The sequence below is a fragment of the Amblyomma americanum genome, chromosome 2 (genome assembly GCF_052857255.1).
Source record: "Amblyomma americanum isolate KBUSLIRL-KWMA chromosome 2, ASM5285725v1, whole genome shotgun sequence".
Lineage (NCBI taxonomy): Eukaryota > Metazoa > Arthropoda > Arachnida > Ixodida > Ixodidae > Amblyomma > Amblyomma americanum.
Genome location: NC_135498.1, coordinates 87,545,584 through 87,567,504, shown reverse-complemented (window position 1 = coordinate 87,567,504; position 21,921 = coordinate 87,545,584).

The following is a 21,921-nucleotide window of genomic DNA, read 5'->3' as shown; positions in this document are numbered from 1 at the left end:
AGTATTACAATGGATAGATCTGCGAGTAGGCGTCAGCGTAGCTCTATTAGCTTTGTGCATCGAAAATGAGTTCGTCTGCCGTGTTTAATTATCTTAAAGAAAATTCAGCTGATCTGTGCGATATGATTCCGGTGACAAGCGGACAGCCGTGGGTAGTACTAAAGATAAGCAAAGCAACGCCCACCAAACAGAAAAAGAAACAGGCAGTCTAATAAACACGCCATGTGTGAAGCGCTTTCTAGAACGTATGCAAGTAACCCGTGAGTGAAGTCTGCCAGGAGTGGTGAGTGAATTTCGTTGGAAAACGTAGCCATTCAAAACAGTGATCACGAATGTGTGACTGGCCCCGCCGCGGTGGCTCAGTGGTTAGGGCGCTCGACTACTGATCCGGAGTTCCCGGGCTCGAACCCGACCGCGGCAGTTGCGTTTTTATGGAGGAAAAACGCTAAGGCGCCCGTGTGCTGTGCGATGTCAGTGCACGTTAAAGATCCCCAGGTGGTCGAAATTATTCCGGAGCCCCCCACTACGGCACCTCTCTCTTCCTTTCTTCTTTCACTCCCTCCTTTACCCTTCCCTTACGGCACGGTTCAGGTGTCCAACGATATATGAGACAGATACTGCGCCATTTCCTTTCCCCCCAAAACCAATTATTATTATTATATTATGTGTGACTGTGGCTCAAGAATAAAGAGGTGCGTATAAAAGCCTATGTGTAATTACAGTCACTGTGCTTTGCGTCCATTCACGCGCATTTAATTCAGCGGTAACCCTTCTGCGTACAGGATGGCCATTTACATGGATGCATCGCAAGCATTATTATTGGGACTGGGCTCAGAAGATTCATCATAGTGGCCCAAGGCAGGACTTATCCGTACATGGGTTATCCTATGGCTACCATCTGGTATCAATGAAAACAGCGGCCGTCGTAGCCCATTTTCATCTTGCTGCTTTTGATTCATAAGGACCAAGCTATGGCCGCTACTCCACTGAGAAAAAACCGTACTTAACCAATCGGCTTGCAAGTAAGTGCAGCAGGCGCATCTGCACAGATGTAATGTGCGTAATATCTAACCAGCACTCTCCTACAGTTAAACGGTGCGTGCCAAGGGAAAGTGAAGGCGGCAGTGGCGGAAATCAGAACGAGTGAATTAGGGAACTAGCTGGGCCGAAGCGTCCGTAGCTTGAGAGCGACAGGAATAATTTGATTGTACTGCATGAGTCCACGAAGGCTGCAGAATAAGGCATTGGTGTGTTCTTTGTTTCCTATGAGCAGAATAGGGTATTTTCGACGCTGTGCTTGCTTCACGTAAGGAATGACATCTAGATTAGTGTTGACGATGATACTAGACCATAACGTTGAGCGTGTTCGTAGATTCGCTGTGACGCACTCTCCTTAGTGGTGTCATGTCCCTCGTTTCCTGTACCCCAGTGCTTATAAGGTGAGGTTCATGTAAGGAAAACGGACCGTCAAGTCATTTGCTTGCAGAGGGTAGGCAACTTGCGGCGTCGTCAAAGGCTGCAGGGAATTATATAATGGGCGAGTTCGAAACGAAGCCCTGTCATTATATTAAGAGCTCTATCCTGTCGACGAACAAAAAAAAAGAAACTTTGCGTGCTCTCTCCTAATACACTCATTTCGCTGCAAAGTGGCGAATATAGTGATCTTTTCCAACAGCTGAACTTTTTATCGTTTTCAATGGCGGCATTTCTCAATTTGTCGGCATGTCTGCCTGTTTTGCCTGCGTCATGCGCTGACCACTTACCGTGAAGTTTTGAAGAATCACCTTTGCTAGGAGCGCAGTTACCAATATCCTGAAGTTTCTTTTAAGCGTGAAATGATTTTAGCTCCCGTTCTCCGCAAACTTAGGCGAACATCGGCCGAAAACCAATGTGAAGCGCGGGGACAGTTCATGAAGCAGACTTTCAGAAACTTTCAGTCCGAAGCGACGCCCGCCGTGCGATCCTCTTTAGTCCGGGTTCCGCCTAAAGAGCGTATCGTTGTGTTAAGCAGTCCCGTCTCATCGCACTCAAGCCGCGAAGCCCATCGGTGCGGAAGTGACAATAATTTTAAGGTAGCTTTAAGTGTCTCGGAGCGCAAATCTTCTTGGTCGAATGCATTACTCAACATTTTTGCTTTCTACTGCATTAGCAGCATAGACCTTTTTCGGCGAACAAGCCTCTGTGTCCAAAGCCTCCAATCAATAATCGCCCACTTACCCGTTTCCACTGTTCACCCACCATTCAATATCTAGAAGGTGGGCCTTCCTCCCCCCTTGAAAAGGCTCTAAACACCACCAATCTCCGCCATTCCAAAAGGTGTATTTACCACACACTTTTCACCCTCCAGAAAGATATAGCCACGGCGAAACCAAAATTGGTGGACGCAGTAGCAAAACGATTATTGCAAGATTAAATATTTAAAACCGAAATGTGCAAACAACCCTCCTGAGTCAGATTTGTCGCAATGCGTTCTGTTTTCTATGTTCTACGTTTGTTTTGTTCATTTCGCCCGTGTTCCAGCCTTGCCTCTGCACTTCTTCCACGTGATTACAAGATTCTATGCACAGCATCTATTGCACATTTTCTATCTGCTCTGTTATCCGTGTCAAAACACGCCAAGTTTGCGCCCTTACTGTATTTTCAAAGGCCCGCAAGCTCAAGTGCTTGCACGGCGCTGGCATGACGCTGTACCCTGAATGGTGCTGCCTTGGTGCGGTGGAAGTTGTCCGCATAAACTGGTTCGGGCCTAATTCATCAGCCGACATTCTGTGTCTTCGCAACAAAAAAAAACATATTTTTCTTGAAGGCAGCACCATCTTGACCGTGCGAAAAGAGTTCCTTCGTGTTACTTGTTCATTGTACTGCTCTTGCTCGCTTATATGTTCCGGAAGGTTTAGTACGGAATCAAAGTAAAAAAGCCAGTACGGGTGGCACGTCGCAGCAAGAAGCGCGTCGCTATCACAGGCTTATTGTATTCTCGCTTTAAAGGTTATGAATAACCCTCTCTATTCCAATTTTTATGTACAAAATTTCGTGATCCTCTTGGGATACAATATATCTGGTTTCGACTGCATCTGCGGAAAGTTTTCCTATTCCTTTTCTACGTGCCTGGGAGCAAATATCGATACAGCCATGAATGTTGCCAGCATAATGAGCGCTAATTAGCCTCACCTTCTCTATAAGGTTCTATAGAAGTGTAACTCTTGAACAGAACGTCGTCTGTGGCCCGGTAATTTTGTTTACAATAATTATAATCATTGCACCTTCGTTATGTAAATTGTGACGGGGAAGGGGGCAAGGGAGATAAAAAAAATCTGTGTATTAGCATAAAAAGAGCAGACAAACGCGAAACACAGGATGAGAGCGGCGCAGATGCGAATTCCAACCTGCTGCAAATTTAAGACCCTCCATTTTACCGACCCTTTTTTTCGCTTCGATCTTGTTTTTGAAATGTTCATTTTTCAGTTCTTTGCAGCGTTCGAAATAAGACTATTGATAAAAACTCGTCTTTAGTTTTAACTACATAAAATGATAACTTCTGATATAGGGACACTACCGTTACGATGTATCTTCCGGCATAAGCCTGAATTAGTCACTTTTAAGAGCTTAAACCAAGAAATCACTGTAAATTTCGTAATAGCTACTTCTTAAGTAAATCATAATAATACAACGTAAGCTGCTAACGCAAAAATCCTCCTTACTAAGATCAAAGCAAATTACGGTAAATATACAGCTCAACTCACGTGTGCAATTTTCTGGAAACAGTTACCCAATGAAATTAATCATGTGGTACACCTCAGGTATTCACAATAGAATTTAAACATCTACTGGTTACACTGCCACAAAGTGAGGTAATGGTGTAAATTCCTGTGATTTTGTATACTGTTCTTGGCGTAATGTATTGATTTGCTGTTGTACTTTTTTAAACATAGTTTTTCTTGTTTGGTGCTTCACAGTTTTTATTCACCACACATGCGTTTGGCCTAAACAAACTGGTTAGCATTGCTGCTATTTCGTAACAATCAATCGCACTATATTTAGAACGTTTTTTTGGCATCGTGTTAATGGTAGCTTTTAATACACTTTGATGCAAATTCGGTACTGGAGTTACCCCTAAAGTTTTTATGACCTTGAGACATCCTCAACCATTAATAAGTAAACAGACTGAACGCTGTAATTATTTATTTAACCTTCCACTCATAATGCATTCCTCTCTCACAGTGTCGTTCAGGTGTGCACCCAGACTTGGAGAGTGGATACTGTTTTCCATTCCTCTCTATTGCACCCCCCCCCCCTCCCATCCTGCTTATGGGTTCTTAGGTGAATATATTAGATCTCATTGCCGCATTTTTTTAAACAACTACGAAAAAAAGGCGACTGTCTTGAAAGTACTCTTACGTTGTAGTTTGGCGTTGTACAAATGTGTTTTGTATGTCTTTCATAGTATATACGCCACTGGTGGCATCAAATCGATTTGTTGGGTGGACACATATGCTAAGGACAATATCTAACAGCGAAAGCAATCTTATCTACTGTAGACGCATCCCCGATTCGAGAGCTTAACTTTGGACGCACTCTATGGGCACGGCACAGCAATACTAGCTCAAAAAGTGTTTTTTGCTTGTTTTGCTTTTGATGATTGCAGAGTTTCAATTTGAAAATTAAAACCGCTTATTTGGTTTGCGACATATATCCCTGAAATCTATAGCTTTTAGGGATATATGTCGCAAGCCAAATAAGCGGTTTTAAACATCCAGTCTAAAAAATCACACTCAAATACCAGCTCGTTCAATGATTTCACACCTACCCCGGCTCTCAGTTCACCAACACAGCCTAAGACTATACCTGACCACAGTCGCGTTGGACGATCAAATGCACCTCATCGTTCACCTCGCAGTTTGTTCTCGAGCCAGCTACGACACGAACCAGAGGAACACATATCATAAAAAACGGAGGAGCTCTGGCGCGAATGGAAGCCCACGCGGATGAAGTAGATGCGCTTGTTTTATACCGAGAGGGGGTCTGAGAGCTATTGTCGATGATGGTCGTGTAACACCTGGCGCATATCCTCCGCCTAGACTGAAGTTGAGATCAGTGGCTTAGTTGTGCTGCCACATTTGCTAATCGTCAAGGAAGCTGCCCATGACGCCGCAGTGCCATCGTACCCGCAGTGCGTGAGTGCGCAGCCGCATTGACTAGTTTGACCAGTGTTCTCCCTTAAGCATCCTTCACGAAATGTAGAGCTGGTTATATAAAATTCTCTTGTTGCGAGTGACTGGTGTTACTGTTACCTTTCTGGGGATACACAGTCTGCCACAAACGTAAGTCCACTACTTATCCCCCAGAAAAAGTTCGTCCGTGCGATATATGATATGACATCGGTTCTTTATTTTATTTTCAAGTCAGTACGTCCGTACAGTTAAGAATGTAAATGGAATAATTTTATACTCGTTAAAGAGGTACTCTTAAACATAATATTCTCCACTGCAAAACACCATCTCCGGAACACTGGCACCACACCCACTCTAAGTTAAATAAGCTGATTATGTGTTAGACGCTGCATAGCATCGGAATACACTGATCTTTGAGAATATTGAAGTCTTACATTGTTTCATATCTGAGCAACTCTTTTTGCGGCTTTGTTTTTTGGCTGTGGACTCAAATGCATAGTTCGCAATTATCAGTGTTTCTTCACAGCTAGTACGCACAAACATTGTTATTAGTGCATATATCGTGATTCAGTAGAGCATATGTTCTCGATACTGCCTATTTTGTCGTAATATGTAACTTGGAATTCCACTTTTCGGCTTTTTTTCGAAATTCGGCGGAATTATTTGGTGTTTATTTCAGAATGCAAATTTCGGTTCTTTTCGGCGATTATCATTAACAACAAATGAACTATTGACTTTTTTGTAGATTATTGCGGTAATTCCGTGTGCTCGAAAGTGACTTTAAGTCTATCTCGGCATTTTTTCGGCATGAACAGTTACCGGTAATTTTGTGCTTGGAGGCGTGCTTGTAGAAGCAATTACTTTCTTCCTTGAAAAGTAACGCGTTTAATGAGACAGCCTGCAGAAAAAAACGCAAGTGGTACTTCTAAGAACTAGGTTGACACGCATTCATTTGAGTTATCGCGGCTGGTTAAGCGAGAGGAAGGGGCATCACATGGTCAGTGTGTTGATGACAGCGATGGAACTGGGGCTGAATCATTGCGGTAGCCAGAACATGATACTTTTCATGACGACCATAAATGGTTTCGTGTTAGTATCCAAAATTCAGTTTTGAAACCTACCTGATTGACTAGGCTGTAAGCGGAGGATGATAGTGAACGAACAGTGCTTAGAACTAGCAGGCGGCGAGGAGGCAGTGCTTGCCGCTCTGCAGAGGCATGTAAGAAAGCGGGAAAATGCCTCAAAACTCACACGCGCGCTGCCTATCCAACAATATTATCACCGTTTCATCACGCCTCAGGCCGGCCACGGCGGCCGCTTTTCTATGAAAGTAAAATGCTAGCGGCCCGACTGCTGTCCGATGCCACTTGCACGTTAAAGAACTCCAGGTGGTCGAAATGGTCGGGAGACCTCCAACACGGCATCCCTCCTAGCCTGCGTTTCTTTGGGACATTAAGCTGCATAAACCAAACCATAAGCCCCTGGCCTACTTACTTGTTAAAGTTTCAACTTTGAGTGTTACTCGTACTAAACAGCCAGCTAACTGTGCCTTACATGACAAGGCTACTGACCTTTTTCGGTTAAAACCGAATTTAAAAAGCGAAATTCGGCTGACTTTTACTGTTTTCTTTTTCGGTTTGAACCGAAAATTCTCACTTCCATATGTAACCTACGTAACATGCTAGCTTCATTCATATTTATGCCCTCTTTTGCTAGCGCTTTTTATTACTGTTTACAATGATCGGTTGTTCCGCCATGCTGCTGCCACCAAACGAGCTTTATCAATGCGAAAGCGCTCATACGCTCGCCAATACCGACCAAGAATCTTGTCATCTTTGGATCTTTAGATCTTGTGCTGTTGGCTAGCTACAGCGGCGCCTCGGTAAGTTGCAGCAATATCTACGACTGGGAGTCGAAGTCGTGGCGCCGCGAACACAGCAGCTTCAAGCGCCACTGCGCGAGAGCACTAGGAGATCGTCGCTTTTTTATTTCTTTATTTGCTGTTCACGGTGACAAGAGCAAAATAACAATGCAATATTATTAAAACGGACAGCTGCAGTTGTGGCGGAGCTAGCACTGAAAACTTTTCAAGTTTGCCAGATTAGTCAACATTGCCATCTGTTCAAGTTGCTCGCTCTAAGAATAATGGTACATTTCTTTTTGGCAGGCCACACTTTCGATGTAATACTTCCTCACTAAGCGTGCGTCCACATCAGCGCGTTTCTGGACAATACACTGTAGAGTTCATAGCTTAGTGTTCCTTACACTAGGCTATCGCCGCAGCCCAACACCCCTCGTGTGGTTGGCCTCAAATAAAGATGGCACATACCCTCTACGGCGGAGTGGCCGGGGCACAGACGGTGGATTGCTGGAAACAGGAGCATATAGAAAGGGGTAAAAGGAGTATTAATAAGATATAGACTGCCTAATTTGACAGCCCAAACAACAGGGGGTCCTGCCAAATGGGAGGTCGAAGACAGGACAATGGTTTATGTGCGTATTCGCATACAACGTAAGTAATGTTTCAAATTCGCACTGACTGAGAGCGGGAAAAGAGAGAGAAAAAAACTCAGAACGGGAGTCGCTGCGCTTCTTGAAGACATTTTTGTACCGCAGAGCACACATTCCTGTTTCTTTGTCCAAGGAAAGATGCACCAATGGAAAGAACAACCGCAGAGGACATAGGCAGGTTCAACTGGTGAAACAGAATTTGTAATAGGGGCTTCCTCGAAGAAGAGAAGCGACGGCAGAAGAGCAGGAAGTGATCTATTGTCTAAGATTTTCCACAAAATTGGCACAGTGGGGAAATCACCCAGCCAGACCTGTGATGGTAGAAATTTAGAAGGGGAACCCGGCAACACAAACGCGTGAAAGATACCTCTAGTCTGCGTGAGCGCCAGTCTTTGCTACTCCAAGGATGCAGAATATGCTGATATTCGGGAGATGATGTAAGGGCCGAGGCAGCAAATTTCTGAAATATTGTGGAGCTGCGAAACCTCACCGCAGCTGTATATGCGCACGTTGGCAGGACAGCAACAATTGGGCCACAGAGAGAGGCTCTTGCTAAGGAATCTGCAACCTCATTTAAGTGAAAGCCCATCTACCCGAGTACCCAAAGCAACCTTACCGAATTTAGATGGAGCGGGATGAAAAACTTAGACATGTAATGCCTCAGACTCAGTGGGGGAAGATAATGAAGAGCAAAGGACGCCGAGTCCATTATAGCCATGACTTGTGAAACAGTTCTTTGTAATTTATTTAAGGCTAAGATTACTGCTAATAATTCGGCCAGAGAAATTGGAGTGAAGTAAGGAAAACAAAAGAAAAGCACCAATTCAGTGAAGGTGAAAAAATGCCCACACCTGTCTTTTCGCGATCCTGCGAGGCATCAGTGGCAAAAAGAATACGAGAGGGAAAGTACCTCTGGTGGACCTCCAAGGAACCGTTAAAAAGACCGCAACTTTTCCTTTGATGGGAAAATGTCATTGAATGCAATCTGCACAGGAGAGTTATTATAGATTTGGCGGGCATCTGTGAAGTGAATGTTTAAGGGATCCAGAAGAAACGGCAAGAAACATATTGGCGGAGTGCACAAACGAGACCAGGAGGCGTTAAAAAAACTCAGGTTGACTAAGAAATGCTATACTGGAGGCGTGAAAAGGTGAATCGCACAATTTGAAAAAATTCTGTACTCTTAAAGGGCGAAACCCAGCTGATAAAGATGGGATTCGCGCCTCAAGGTGCAGAACACCATCGGCGACATATTTTGGAAGCCCCAGACAGAGGCGCAACGCCTCACGCTCCAAGAGCACAAGAGACCGAAATTTATAGGCAGAAGCTCGTGAATATAAAACACAGCCGAACTCCAAAACTGGGCGGATGTACCTTTTATAAATCTCCAGAAGTGTGCGCCTTTTCAAGCCGGACCTAACACTGCAAAGCCTGCGCAGGATGCCAAAGGTCCGAACTCCATTTGCAGAAACTTGCGCATTGAGTGCCCGCCAGGATAAAACAGCGTTGTATATTACTCCGAGACACTTCACCTTCTGGATTTTAGGAATTATGGGATTTCTATAGACCAGACAGATGTTTACAATAGGAGAAACCGGGGAGACTAACACTGCGCATTTCTTCACATTGAGAGACAGATGAATTCCTCCTCACCAGCTGCCAACAGCATTGCGGTAATTCTTCAAGGTTTGATGAAGGGTGTGAATTTATCGTGCTGAGGCAAAAAAACATGATATCATCGGCGTACGCAGAAGTTTTCACATTATGACTGCATGGAATTGAGCATGGAAAAATGTTAAAAAGAACAGGGGAGAGAACTGAGCCTTGCGGTACGCCTCTCCTAGAGGAAATAGACTTCTGGTAGCAATAAAATTTTCTGTTTTCAAAGAACCCAGAGATCCAGGCTACAAAAAAGTTTGATAAATTAAGTTCCTGTAATCTGTGTAAAAGCGTCGAGTGCTCAACGCTATCGTAGGCTTTAATAACATCTAAGGTGACAAGCGCAGCAAACTGTTTACTGTTCCGAGCTAATTTAAATTACTCTCGAGGTCGGTATGAGCACACCAAATCAAACAGCCCGGCCTGAAACCAATTTGACGGATTCAAGAGAGCATTCCCAGAAATGAAAAAAAACATGAAATGGCTCAGCAGGAACCTTTCCACCAATATCACTAGATTCGATGCTAATGAAATGGGGTGTATGCTGTCTAAAGTAAAACCCTCCCCTAAATTTTTAAGCCATGGAACTATTTCAGGAAAACGGCACTCATGGGATATCGATGGACCTTTAATGGAATGGTTAACTAGATCCAATAGGTCATCAGGAAATTCGTTAAACAAAATTTTGGTCATAGATGAAGTGACCTTATCAGGGCCAGGAAACGCAGAAGATAGGCGCAGAAAAATTTCCTATAGCTCAGGCATAGAGACCTCAATAAAATCACTTGAGGTGCATCTGAATATAGCTGGAGAAGGCAGATCACATGTAAAGCGAAGCTCTAGGCCACACGGAATGCCCTGTATGGCCTTGGCGGTGTCAGCAGAGGGCTGAACGGGGGATAAAATGTTGACAGCCGGCGGAATCATTTTTCTGCACCTGATGAAATTAAACAAAGCTCGTTTATTTCCTGATTGTCAAAGGAAATTGTAATGACTTGTATTACACTCTTCCTTTGCGCGGGAGATAGTGCCCAAATAATCCAACCAGTATTTGGGCATTGATTTATGCAGAGTTTCTTCCAGGCTGCTTTGCGTCGTCTATATCCACGCATGCACTCAGTATTCCGCGAATTAATGACGATTGCACCTTTAGTTCGCTTGAAAAAAAGTTCACATTTTTGCCCTGCACTTTCCAACACTGAACATAGATATGTATTCTTGCATTCTGAAGTTCTCTCTGCGCATGGATCTGAAGTGTTTGTGAGAGCTGATTTTAGCGTGTCTTTAAAGCGACTGTAATTCATGAACGGGCGCTGTTGTCGCTCGGAAAGAGTTTATTTACACCCAAGCTTGAAACTAATCGGAAGATGATCACTGTTTGTTGCACAGTCGAGAGGCGCCCAAAACGTAACAAAGACGCCTGGGGAGGAAAAGTTAAATTTAAGGGACAACGGCATTGACCGCATACAAATGTAAGGAATCCGGAATTGTTCCAGACAGGGTTGCTGTCGCAAACACAATAAAATAGTCCAGAGCCGAAGCTATCTGTTGTAAACCCCCACGTCACATGGTGCGAACTGACGTCTCCAACTAATAAAACCTCAGAACGGCTGCTAGAAATGAGTGAGTCAAGGAACCGAGTCTCATGCAACCATGATGGGAAATGTGCATAAGCTACCGTAAAGGGCTGTTGACGTGGGATACTCAGATCAACCGCAAGGATTTCACATTGACTGTCGACATATTGAAAAGAAATGCATGCCTTCTGACAAATCTTTGACGAGATTAGAACTAACAACCCTCCCCCTCGCGATGTCTGGCCAAGCCGGAACGAACGATAATGAAATGATAATTGCACTCTGTAGTAATCCATGTTTCCTGCAAAGCAATTAAATTTCATAGAGCTGATTGCTCAGACGTTTCAAATTTATTGAAGCTGAGAATATAGAACAGCATTTTCATTTTAGTACCTTTAACGACCATATCTTGGCGGAAGTGCCGCTTCGGCGACTGCCTTTTGTAAATTCCTGGTGTTGAGATTTGGACAAGGATGATTTTTCTTTGACTTAGACTCGAGGCAAGTTGGACGACCTGGAATCTTCAAAGGACACCCACTTCGTTTCTGGGCGTGGATGTCCGATTACATATCCCCACAGTTCACAGAAGATGCGTCCATAACGCTGTTAGGCAGAGACTTCAGCAGTCGTTTGTCGCTCATATTGACTGTGGCCCCGTGTAGCGCAGTTAATGACCCCAAAAAGAGGGGTAGCTGCCGAAGCAAATGAAGGCAATACCGGAGCGGTGGGTACCTGCAACAGATTGGTCATCTATGTAGATACGATGTGGATAGGGTTATCATAATGCGTTCCATTGCGTTTGAAATTGCTTTCTCAAGTGTCACTGTCATTGCCTGATTCCAGTTCGTATCCAGTATGGAGGAGGAGGGGGGGAATTCGGCGGCCACACCAGAATACCCTGAGGCTCTCTCTGGCTGCAGCAAAAGCTTCTCTCCGAGTACATTTGCGTTTCTCCATAAGCTCTAGCAGCTGAACTTCTGGAACTTGTGCAGGACAGTCAGGAGAGTTAGCAGAGTAGGCACCACCACACAAGCAACATTTTTTTGCGGTTCAGGACATTCCCCTCTACCACGATTTTTGCAACATGCACGGCAACGTAATCCAGATTTGCAGGCTTTGCCATTGTGCTTCTGACACTGAAGGGGCCGAGAGTAGAATGAATCTACCTGAAAGACCAATGCCCACAGTTTTATCTCTGACGTGCAAAATATTCCTGCAGTTGTGGCTATCACGGACCCTGTAGGACGTTTACTACGCTGACCATTCTGCTGCTTCGATGGACAGCAATCACTCCTGCAGACGAGAGGTTCTAAAGCGTTTCCAAAGGTCTCAATTGAGAGTTGACTCCTCGGACAAAGACCTTGGAATACGCTAGATGAGGCGGAATGTATGCACTCACCGGGTGGATGGCGTAAAAGGGACACTTCAACAGGTCTCCTACGTAATCCTTGTCCGGTTACCTGCATAAGGTAGCCCCCGGCCGAACTGCCAAACAACAGTGAGCGCATGTAGTGCGTCAATGTATTTTGTAGGGCCGCCTGTACTGCCTCCAGGTTGTTCAACCAGATCAGGCCTCCATCGGAAGGTGCTAAAGTGACAGGAATGCCAGAAATGCCACTGCGGAAGCTGGTCCTGAGGAAGAGAGGCCGAACAAGAGGAAAAGGCCTGGCAGGGAGAAGAGGTAGACAATAAGCCTTCGTTCTGCACCCAATCTCCTTGGGACAGGGGCAGGCAGAGACTAATTTCAGCAGGTCTGCCTTTTCGCTCCCCCTAGATGGCAGTCAGGGTCAGCTGGTGGAACACGCACAGTGGCGCGCTGCGCATTCTAATAATGTCAACGACCTCGGACTTCACTCCCGAGAAGGTGTGGCAAGGAATGCAGAGGGGTTAGGTAGTGGCATCGGTCAACTGCAGGCGAATATGAATACCCGCTAGTGGGTATGCTAATGACGGCGGGACAGAAGTGGGCTGCGGTCCGGCAGTGACTTTCCAGGCCGTCAAAAAAGTCCTCTTACTTAAACCCTGATCTTGTGATGTTCCGTAGATTTTCCCTATAGAGCTGTTCATATGAAGGCTTGCATTTTCTATGCATTCCTTTAGAGAAGTTTTTATTTCTTAGCCTTCATTGAAACTTAAGACGGCAAAAGTTTACTGCCGATTTGATCATTGCTAAGCACGAAGTATTTTGGCTCAGTGCGAAACCATGGTGCTTTGCAGGTGGACATAACCACCACGTACCTCCTAGCTCGAATGGGGTGTCCACTGATCCTGGGTAGCGAGTTATGCGCCCTTCCGTTCTTCAAAATCAGAGGCGAGCCGGAGTACCCGGGATCGAACCCGACTGCGGCGGCTGGGTTTCCATGGAGGCGTAATGCAAAAGTCTCCCGTGTACTGTGCGATGTCGTGCATGTTAAAGATTCTCAGGTGGTCGACATTATTCCGGAGCCCTCCACTAGGGCACCTCTTCCTTCCTTTCTTCTGTCACTCCCTCTTTTATCCCTTCATTTACGGCGCGGTTCAGGCGTCCGCCGATATGTGAGACAGATACTGTACCATTTCCTTTCACCAAAAACCAATTTTCTGAGCAGAGGTTACCTGTTAGTTAGCTGTGCGGGATTGAAAAATTTAACAGCGTTTGCGCTGTACAGCGTTGTGCGCTGGATTTGTGCCATGTTGCGTTAGTTAGAAGTGTATTGTGAGACGCTAACGCTGCGTTCACTCCTGGCTGTCGTTGCTTCTTAAATTTCGGGGTTAAAATACGTGGTATACGATGCGGTGAACCGGGCAAGGCATTGGGACATTCCAAAGTGCCCGCGAAAGGCGGCAGGTTAAGTTAGGGCTCCTCAAGCAAAACTTCGGCGCGAAAGACGCCAATATGCACGAGAGTTCGCACTGAGACGCAAGCCACCCGTGAAACACGCACCAGAGATATATGAGGTTTATAAAAATCATAAATCGCGGATTTATTACTCGCGAATGCACAGTGTGAAACTAGCCATCGCTCATAATCCGCTTGCTAGGAATGTGTAAGCGCCATAATTGTTTTGTGTCTGAGCTTGGAAAGAGCTCCTTTTCAATTGTTAGATGACTTATTGTATTTCTCCGACTGAATATTCGAAGAGCGACATAAGAACGTCTAGTATGACTCTAAACAGCATGCAGCTGGTTTCGCTCACCTAATATCCCTGGTTAATTTGTATCCCTTGAGTAGAGTTACTTGCGACACACTGTAGATTATGTGCAGTACATTGGCGTGCCTTTATTTGGTGTCGTGGTTACGCTATAGTTTAATACTGCTGGCGTTTCAACTAAAACAAACAGTTTTGCACTCGCAGTGGTGCCTTGTGGCTATGGCATTTAGCTGCTGAGACTGAAAGCTGCGGGATCGAATCCCAACGGTGGCGAATACATTTTTAAAGAGAAGAAAAACACAAAAACGCTCATGTACTTTATGTCAGCGCACGTTGATGAATACCTGGTGGTCGAAGTGAATTCGAACTACATCCACCTTGGCGTCTCTTGTAGCCTCTGTGTCACCTTGAGACGTTAAACCTCACATACTACAGCATGCCCAATGCTTCATCGTAAACTATTAACGATAGATATATGAGAAGTAGCTGTGTTTCACATAATTTACAATAAACAGATCGAAGTTTACGGTATTGTTTTACAGTTCACTTTCGAAAAGTGCGCTTTCTCGTCGTGTTGGAAGTGGCAGGAACATTGCTGTGACAATATAGCATTCACCTTAGTATCTTAGGGATTGTGAATTTTTAATTTTCTCGAGTGTTCAACATCACTTTCCTTACTGACTGGTATTGTGCGAATACCTTTTGGGCTGATGATAGTAATGAGGTCGTAAGGCCATAAATAAGTTGGCCGGTAAGCACGCAGGACTTCCGAAGCACATACTGCAAACAGGCGTCCGTGAGTGAGTTCTTTCTTCGCTTTGGGCGAGCCTTCGCGGCCCGCAGCCGCCAGCATCTCCGTATTCAATATCTATATATTGTGGGATACACTGGTATCCCTCCTCGTCCCTCGCGCCAGCGGCAAACGCTCCGGAGTCACGAGGCCACGCGTGCGTGCCACCAGGAATGTGGAGAAGGCTCTCCTGCTACTCTACCCGTTCCCAACATTGACGTGAGACGTCGCGACAGCGCGCTGGCCACTTAGGGAAGGGTTGCATGCCTGAGATTGTGAGTAACGTATTGCTCCTAGGTAGGCAGCGACCGAGGGGTTAAAAAGAGTAGTACGTGGCGGGAAACTCCTCTCTTGCTGCTGGCCTCTTGCTGACCTGCCCGGGACCCCTTTCTGCCCGCCGACCCCCGAACCCAACGCCGGTCGACAATGACGACTTGGTCAGCTTCCGACCCTATATTTTATCGGACAGAACATTCTTTCGCTGTGTGCTTTACCTCGCATTAGGACATTAAACTATTTTCTAGCGTGCTCTTCCGTTGCCTATTTCGTCCGAACCTGCCGTGGCTGGGGCTCTGCGCCACGGGCTGAGGAAATGTGTCGCGTACGAGTAACGCCTGAGTGTAGCTGACACGGAAACTGGCCTTCCCGCAGGCTGGACGCAGAGTGTCTCCATAATATCTAAAAAATAAAGTCACTGGGAGTCGCTTAGACAGAATCCTGCAATCACTGCCTTAACAAAAATGTCCTTTCGGAACATTTTCTGTGAAAACAATCCAATTTTATGCTTTCTATGCTTTTGTCCGAAGCCTGTAAAATGCGCATGTAAAATACAGCACGCAATTTTGAAACACCGAGAAGACTGGAAAGTGTACCAGTTCATACAGCACTGCTTGGTCTACATTTAAGTCTAGGGACTTAGCATGTATCTTTTCATCCACCTGGCCTCTTTTCATCTGTTTTGGGATGAAGTGACTTGATCCTTTAAGGCCAGTATTTCCAGTATTTAGTAAAAATCTTGCATAAAGGTATTTGAGAGGTATCCGAACAATACCTCGTACGCCTTGAAAGCTGCTCATGCTTTAGTTACCGACAGGACATCAGGAGTGCATCCAGTTACGGTTTTGAAAGTTTAATTTCAGGCGCACTGGTCATGATATGTAGGCAGGCTAGATATGTATGCATAGCGATTAGACACATTAACAGTTTTGCCCTGTAGCCAAATTACAGTTATTTTGCCATCGTGAAAACAAACTTCCAGCGTGATCTCCGCAAACTCGCTGTTTTGAAATGGAGGCCCACTGTCTGCCTCTACGCTGCTTGGCATAACCGATTCGAATGCAGGCTAAGTGCAAAAAATACGCGGCGCAGAATAGTGCAGTTTTCTCCTCTAATATTTCATTCGTTGAGATTCATGATTTGCTGAAAAGGCATCTTGAAGAATCATTAATGACTCCTACTCCCTCCATGCATTTAGAAACGAACGCTAGAAGTACAAGTGATGCCCTTCCCAGGGTTCCCGTGATGTTGCTTTGATAGGAAGGTGGTCGGTCTATTTGTGATACCACAGCATGACAGGGCGGTCAGCCCTTAATCATTTAATTATAAGATGTTCTGATTGCGTTTTAGTTGGGCCTCAATGTTCTTCATGCGCCTTGACTGGAAAATGTTGTAGACTACTTGTCCAACGTATTGAAGAAGGCAAGTCCTCTGTCGAGTGGCAACAGTAATGTTGCATGCTAGGAGAACATTCAGAATCATTCACGCTGTATTCCGCCTTTTAAATGAGGGTTAGCATCTCCATCTGGAAAGTAGAAATGCAGATACGTCGCAAGTATAAGAGATATTCTGTACTTCCTCAATTGGAGTGGTTTCGGGCGCTTGTGGCTTTTTGTCATGACGTTGAGATTGATGGGTTTTCCACTGACTGTGCTATCACTTCTAAAGTCATTGATCTCTCCTCTGGGAATCGAACGGCGTGACTGTCGTAAGTGCTTGCTATAGTGTATCTTGCAAGGTTATCATATACGGTGTTGTAACGTGGTTCTTCACACTATCCTAAACATTATGTTATTAGGAGACACTACAGGATTATGCCTTTTGAAGGGTGCTTTGCTCCACTTTTTGTGATAAAGCTGTAATGCTCCGACAGTAGTACAGAACGCCCCACGTGCTGTCCAGAGTGAAAGCTCGAAGAGGGATGGCATTCTTGTATAGTTCTTAAGGGTCAAAATTAAAGCAGCAGAATTGAACTATATTCAAGAGCTGGGCCCATTGCGCCCCTTCCTGTACATCTAGGCTGTAAGCGTGATAGCCAACCAGCGCATACTACTATGATTATTTGGCATTTTTTGAGAGATCAAAGTCGTGGATCATATCTGAAAAAATGTTTTAATGACGTATTGTAGACGGGGTAGTGACAATCCCATTGTCCATGAGGGCCAAAGTCACAAAAGAGAGTAAAGCGCAGCTTGCGGGGAAAGGGAAGAGGCCAAGAAGAGTGATTTCGAAAACATTTTTTAAAGCTTTTCAGGAAGCAGAAAATGCCCTTAGGTGAAGGTGGTGCGTGGTGATTGCACGTGCAGCATTGTGAGTTTCTGAGCAAAACGAAAGGACCTACACTTTGGGGGCAAGAGAGATCTGAACTTATCTTATGGCTTTCCCAGAATTAGTTTTTTACCAATTCAAAAAAGCTCTGTTTGCAATGTTTATGAAAACACCAAGAGACGTCCGACGTCTCTGATAGAAATTTCTTCAAACACAGGTAAGTTTTGATTATTGAATCCTCTATCTGACTATACAGCCCCCATTTTGCATGTATCAGGCCAAACAGCAACATTAGAGAAGTGGTTGTTTTCACATATTTTTTGTTCCGTCTTTGGGACTCAAGGATAGGTTTCAACCGTTTTTTGGCCTGCAGCCATCGCTGTCAATAATCACTGCATGCAATTTATTTATTTCCAAAAATCATAGTAAATCTACTGGCCGTATAAGCATTAGGGCACTCGGATAAGAGTGTGAGTACCCGAGCGAGCCGCCGCGATGTCCCCAGTCGATGCCAACGATTCTGTAGTCGTAGTGGCCGTTGAGATTGAGATAATTCAGATTCGACTGGTAACAATTATGGTACCACTAACCACCTCGGTACGGGACCGCGCGGTTGCCGTTCATAGCAACGTCCTTGTTCTTGTCGAAGGTAGTGAACATCCTGCCACCACGGTAGCTTAAACTGTCCCAACCTGAACAAAAATGGCATTAAAAATAAAAAGGAGTGACGGAACACCTCTGCCATTTTTAATGCCATGCCTCGAAAAATTATGAAGCTTGTCTCAAAGACGCCGGCTGATCGCTCTTTCCTCAAAAACTAAAGTATTGTAAAGCCCTGGAAAAAGCAAGGTGTGCTGCGGGACGAGTTGGCTTGCAGGCATTTTTAAAACATGTGAGCGCTTGCAGTCGAAGGACGCCATAGAATAGACACAATGGCGCTGAACTATTAAGTTGAATCTAATCGCAGTTGTGTCCATTCTTGGTCGTCCTTCGTCTGCCAGCGCTCGCATGTTTAAAAAAAATTCTCTGGGAAAACCTCCCCATCAAAGTAGGCGCCACCTTTACTTATTATAGACAAGAACCGCTCTTGGAAACGTATTTCTAAGCATCGTCGGGAGAGCAGATCTGTGCTTTATTATAGTAGCGCTCGTAAGCATCCTATGCTCTTCTGTGTCAGAGAATGCGTGCGGCAAGCAGTTGGTTCTTCCGCCAATCGTAGGCTGTCTGATTTTCCTCGAATCGAACATTCCTGTTGGTCTAATTGGGCTTAGTGGCTTTGGCGCCAAGCTCCTGAGCGCTAGGTTACGGAACGCAAACACAGCCGCAGTGGTCACATTTCGAGGGAGGACAAAGGCCGTGTGCTGCAAGACGCGAGTGCCCGTTAACAACCTCCGCGGGACAGAAAAATCCCAATCAATCCATAATGTAGTTTTTCTTCGTCCACATGCGTACTCGGGATCCTACATTCTAAATGCTACTTTGATATAAGACTTTAATTTGGAATTACTCTACGAACCCTATTAAAGAAATAAAAACGAGCTTTTTTTTCGGCCGCCGTTAGTCATCACCGCCGTGTCCGAAATCAAATACGAATGGTCTCCATCTCCGGTGTAGACAGTGGCTAGCACCGCTCGCTCATACCGAGCGGCGGCTATTGGTACGTATGCTCGGAACAGTGCGCTACATCGTAAATTGCCGTACCAGCGGTCCGCTTCTGGACACACGAATATAGGCACAGGCTGGTGCATGTTATTGATATTTTATCTCAGACACCATAGAAATCACCGACGGCCGCCGAACACTAAGCGAGTCTTGATTTTTGCACTCGGGTCTAGAAAGCAAACAACAGTTCGAAAAGAATTTGTTTCATATTGGACAGACGAAAACGTGACATTCGCCAATTAGGAGTGCACTCGTTCCAAGCTTGCTATCACACGCCACAATTCTGGCCAAAAGCCGTTTTGAACGAGAAAGAATTTATGAGCGCACTTTTGTCATATATTGTACGATTTCACAATAAAAGCGAAAATATTCACAGATCTCCAAGCTGGCATTTTTCTTTTTTTGCCATTAATGCCCTTGCTATCGTCAAAAGCGTTCCCCATTGGTTTCAAACGGCATTCTTAACTGCTCGGTGCGAGTGCTGGAAACTCTATAAAAAGAAAGATTTTGCCACATGGCGGAAGAATCAGCCATCGCCTTCAATATTTGTATACCGGTACTTTAAAGTTATCCAATATTCAAAATTTTAGTTCATGAATGTTGGACACGTTTTTATCACGAAGTGTTGAAGTGCCAGCTATACCCCCATAGGAACGCCGTTGTGATGACTGCGCAGATCTAAACTGAGCCTAGCATGGTCGGCGGCGCTCTGGAGAGCTGTCCGGGAAATTGGCTCTTGCCTTTAGCAAGCGGATGGACACCTACACGGCAGGAGAACGGTGGAAGCGTGTGCTACCCTATTGAAAAAAAAAAAAACAGCTGTATGATTCAATAACCTAAGAGAACCTAAGCTCAGCAATCAGTGATGCCTGGTGACATGGGACTTTTAAGAGTGTTATTCTGTCATTTCCGTTCTAATTTTTCAGTCTTCCTGGCGCATGCGTCTGATAGTTCTTACGTGTCGCCTTCGTTATAATTGTCTTGGGAATAAATCAGTCGGAAGTTAGCGCCTTGTTTGTGGGTGTCTTGGGGCTCAGTCGTTCGTGTTATTTATTTTTTTTTTGCTCTAAACCTTGCTCTGAACTCTAAACGGCGGAGATTTTCACCCTGTGCAGACCACACCTGCCGCAGACCCCTAGTGACGCCGCTGCCGCGTAGCCCTTTTTAGAGCGCAGCTCTTAGGCGCCCGTTCCTTCATGCGGCGGAAAAAAGGCCGCTAGGGGGCCAGACGAAGAAAAAGCCCTTCGCAAGTGCTCCTGCCTCGACGCCTCCTTACACCCGGCAAACATCAACGCAGTAGAAAATGGAGTACTCCATCGCTTTCTACTGATCAAGCGGAATCCGTGGATACCCGCTTTACATCCGTGAGTCCAGATTTCGCCATTTTCTGCCCGTCGGAAAATCCAAGGCAGAGAACGCCGCGCTAAGCCTAGGCGGCGTCGGGCCGTCGGCCCGAAGGAACGCTGCTACAGCTCACGCCGCACCCGTGAGGATGGCGGACGCTGACGCAGCGGCGTCGGCTGGAGCCACGACACCGCTCGAAGAGAATCTTCACAGCGACGAAAACGCTACCAACAACGCTACCGACAACGCTACCGACCACGCTACCGACAACGATACGGACCTCTCGCAGAAGAGAACAATCGACAACGGGGGATGGTTCACTGCCAAATACCAGAACTCGAGACTGATTGCCGTTCCAGAGGCCGGGACAGACGCGGCGGACAATTCAGCGCTGAGCCAACCCAAACTCAAGTGGAATCCCGTTCGGCGAGAGAAGCTACCTCCTTTGCCAAAAAACGACTTCAAAGTCATCCTTAGACCGAAGAATGGACTCAACATCAGCGAACTGAGCACGCATCAGATGTCCCGGGCTATAACCAAAGCATGCGGAAAACCAGACATCTGCAACGACGGCAGCTTCCTTATACGGCTGCACAACGGATCCAACATCGCTATACTCAGCACGCCAAGCATGGAGACTGCCTGTGCTGTGCAGTGTATTTCAAGTCTACGCTTTGCTGCAAAGAACTATACAGTGACAGCTTACGTGGCCGCGCCGGACAATTCGTGCAAAGGTGTCATTCATGGAGTGGATGCCGGGACCACGCCAACTGAACTACTATCGCATCTCCGGGTACGTACCCAAGGAGTCAAAATACTTTATGCAAGAATGCTTGGCAAATCCCAAAGCGCGGTCGTTACCTTCGAGGGAAAGATCGTTCCGCGCTACGTCTATTACTACGGCGGCGAGATACGTTGCTACCTCTATCGATCATCGCGGCAAGTGTGTTATACATGCTTAAAGGCCGGACATAGGGTGGACGTATGCCCGACACCTGACGTTGTCGTCTGCTCTAAATGCACCGAGCCAGTGATCGAGGACGGACACTCCTGCGAGCCCAGGTGTGTGCTATGCACGGAAGCGCATCCTACGGGGGCAAAGGAGTGCAAGGAACGCCTCAGGAAACCGAGACCACGGACGAGAAAAAAAGAGGAACCAGGCGGCGGAGACAACGGCGGACGCGGCCGGGCCCGGAAACGCTGGTTCAGCGAGGACTCCAGTTCGAGATTCAAGTCCAGATCGGCATCGAGATCAGGATCAAAGTCGAGATCGGCGTCCAGGACCCGGGAGGATCCAGAAACCAAAAAGAAGCAGGAGCAGAAGAAGACCGCACCAAAAAAGGAGGAAGCAACCAGGGTGAGCTGGAAAGAGCATCTTTTCCCCACCTCTCCCACTGCTCCAAAAAACACAAACACACAGAAAACAGTGATAGGTACCAACGCTAATGGGGGAGCTAACGAGGACGTTCAAGAGCTGAGACAAATAATTCAGACGCTCAGGGCAGAAAACGCCGAGCTGAGACAGAAACTAA